Source organism: Mus musculus, chromosome 2 (assembly GCF_000001635.26).
Source record: "Mus musculus strain C57BL/6J chromosome 2, GRCm38.p6 C57BL/6J".
Lineage (NCBI taxonomy): Eukaryota > Metazoa > Chordata > Mammalia > Rodentia > Muridae > Mus > Mus musculus.
This window is the reverse complement of record NC_000068.7, coordinates 170,096,768-170,100,364: the sequence shown is the minus strand read 5'-3', so window position 1 is coordinate 170,100,364 and position 3,597 is coordinate 170,096,768.

Genomic DNA, 3,597 nt, shown 5'->3' with positions numbered 1-3,597 from the left:
AAGGCGTGCACCACCACTGCCCAGCAAGCTCTGAGATTCTTATCTATGACCCACTAAAACGGACCTGGACTTAGCCCTGGCTCCACTTACACTACCCCCTGAGCAGCTGAGTGCCAGTCTAGCACGTGCCCTGGTTCTCAACCTTCCTAATGCACTGACTCTTGAAAATTCTCCATGTGGTGACCCCAGCCATAAAACTATTTTCATTGTTACTTCATAACTGCAATTTTGCTAGTGTTATGAATTGTAATGTGAATTTCTGATAAGCAGAATTATCTATTATGCGGCCCCTGATAAAAGATTGTTCAACAGCCCGAAAAGGGTCTCGACCCACAGGTTGAAAACGGCTGCTGTAGGGAAAGACTGGACTGCAGAAGAGAGGAGGTCACTTAATTTCCTTCTTTCTGGTTTTTATTTTATTATAAGTCCAGGGAAATGATCATTGGCTGGTCTTGGTTACACAGCTGATGGCTGAACTAGTCATGGTATCCCGGAAGATGGCGCACCCTGATTGGTTGGGCCAGATTGCTTATCTTTGTCCATCCTCAGGAAATGAGCCACCCCCAACATTTATCTATTGGGACTATGAGGAGTGGATCCCAAAGGAAATCCCAAAGGGCTGTTACTAAAAGATTAGAGAAAGCAGGAGAGGTGGCTCATTGGCTAAGAGCACTGCCTGCTTATGGGTAAGACCAAGTTCCTAGCACCTGTCAGGCAGCTCAGAACTGCCGGGATGTAATTACGGCTCCGACTCCGGGACATCCGATGCTTGCTTCTGGCCTCTGCAGACACCTGCATGCTCTTGCACATACACTGACAGATCCATGGACACACATAAGTAAATTAAAAGTACAAAAAGAGAGGGTTGACTAGATGGATCTGCAGGTAAAAGATGCTTGTCTCAAAGTCTGGGGACCTGAGTTTGGGCCATAGGACCCACACGGAGGAAAGGGAATGGTCTCCCGCACAGTCCTCTGGCTTCCACACATGCGCAGTGCCCTCCTCCGCAATAAGGGTATCAGTAAGTAAACGAGGGTCCCTGGAAAGCAGCGCTCCTTGTCCGTTCTTTTTCTCGCAAAGGAACCAGCCATCTCCCAAGCGTCCAGTTGCCTCTCTCCAGAGAAAGAGAAACCAGACACCCACCCTCACTGAGGAATACTGACAGAGTCCCACACTGTCCACAGTTTTCTTCCCCGGGGGTCTCTGCTTTAAAGAGAATGCGAAAAGCAAAGAACACAGGAAGTGGGGAAGGAGGCTTGGGGAGGATGGGAGGAGTTGGAAGGAGCAGAAGGTAGATTTGATCAGGATAAATTGTACACATATATGGGATTCTCAGTTTAAAAAAAAAAAAGCAGTGCGGCACCCTAGCTTTTCAAAAGGAAATGCTGTTAGTGGCAGAGCAGTGGACCACAGAAGGTTGGAGAACCAAAGCTGGGCGTGCTGGCCCATGTCTATAAACAATGTTCAAATGGTCGGTCCAGCCAGGGCTATTCACCAAAACTGTTTTAAAACTGAATGGAGCCGGGCAGTGGTGGTGCACGCCTTTAATCCCAGCACTTGGGAGGCAGAGGCAAGAGGATTTCTGAGTTCGAGGCCAGCCTGGTCTACAGAGTGAGTTCCAGGACAGCCAGGGCTACGCAGAGAAACCCTGTCTCGAAAAACAAAAACAAAAAAGGAATGGGGGGGGGTGCTGGAGAGATGGCTCAGCAGTTAAGAGCACTGACTGCTCTTCTGAAGGTCCTGAGTTCAAACCCAGCAACCACATGGTGGCTCACAACCATCTGTAATGAGATCTGACACCTTCTGATGTGTCTGCTTATAGCTACAGTGTACTTACATATCATAATAAGTAAATCTTTGTGCCGGAGCGAGTAGGGCAGAGTGAACAGAGGTCCTGAGTTCAATTCCCAGCAACCACTTGATGGCTCACAACCATCTCTATAGCTATAGTGTACTCATTCATATACATAAGATAAATAAATCATAAAAAACAGTGAATGGAGGGATGTAGCTCAGTGGTAGAGTACTTGCCCAGCATGAAGGAGATCCTGAGTTTGATCCACCATTGCCTAAACTATGGTAGTGCCCCAGTTCGTAAGACCATGTCTCAAACAACAAGCTGGAGTTGGGGGAACATAGCAGGATTCTTGGAACCCTCTGGCTGGCACCCTCAAACCAAACAGCAGATGCACAGAAATCTGTGCTCTCTTTAGTGATAGTCATTAAATTCTTGCTTGGTTACATGGCCAGGAGATATGATGACTGTCTTTCATAATTACTAATAGGAGACTTATTTTAATTTTTAAAGACATGCAGTTCTAGATGGCCTTCGGTTCACTGTGTAGAACCGGCTGGTCTGGAACTCAGAAAGATTCGTCCTCTCTGCCACCACACCCAGCGTGAGGCAGTGCTGGGATGGAAACCAGGTCTTTACACATCCAAGGCGAAGCATTTTACAGATGAAGCCACACCTCCCAGCCTTCACCCTTAGGTTTTTAGGGCAGGACAGGTTGAATATACTACATGTAAGTTGCGCAGCTATGAACTGCCTGCGTGCAGTCTTGAACCTTCGTTGTTTGCTCTTAGCTGTAGCCCTGACAGATCCCTGGTGCTGGCTCTGCAGCTGTGCCCTTTACAGCTCTCTGGGGCAAGGTGGTCCTGATGCTGTACGGTGCTGTGGCAGCAGAGCATCCCTTTGTTGTTCTCTGCTATGGAAGGGCCCAGCATCCAGCGACAGCTTTGGACAGCCTTTAGTTTGGCTGGCTGAAGACAGACTCTTCCCTGTCCTGTGTACTTTGGAACTTCAAACTTCCAAAAACTATGAGATTAGATTCCTTTAAAAAAGATTTATCCTAATGTATGAGTGTTTCACCTAAATGAATGCATGCATACCACATACGTGCAGTGCCGTGGAGGCCAGAAGAGGGCGTTAGATCCCCGAGATTGGAGGCTCAGAGGGTTGTAAGCCACCCAGTGGGTGCTGGCAACCAAATGTAGGTTGCCCTGGAAGAGCAGTCGGGGCTTTTAACCACTGAGCCATCTTCCCTTCCCTGAGAGAATCCCACTGAGGCAACCTGTTAGCCATGGGAAGCACACAGAGGTACTCACTCTGAGGCATTAAGGAAGCCAGGCATGGTGGCGCACACCTTTAGTTCCAAAAATGACCAAAAAGTCAGGCACAGAGGCAGGTAGATCACTGTGAGTTTGAGGCCAGCCCAGTGGACATAGTCCAGGTTAGCCACTGCCATATGGTGAGACCTTGTCTCAAAGGGGAAAAAAAAGGACAAAGACTTTTGGGGTTTTTCCCTTCTGTTCCTTCAAGTGGCCTGAGACTCGGCTGGGGCTCTGTGTGGGCTGCGCGCCAAGGCCTCAGTTTATCTACACCCTAAGCTTCTTTAACACAGACTTGCGTGCACACACACACACCCACACCCACACACACCCATGACAGGCCTGTCTCTGCATGGTGACATAGGCCTTGCTGTCTGCTGTCAGCTGCCTCAACTGACTGGGAACCCTGGCCTCCCCGCTGACAAGGGCTGACATAAATGGCTCCTGTTTCCAGGGGTGCAGGGCCAGGGTCATGATTTTCTGTTG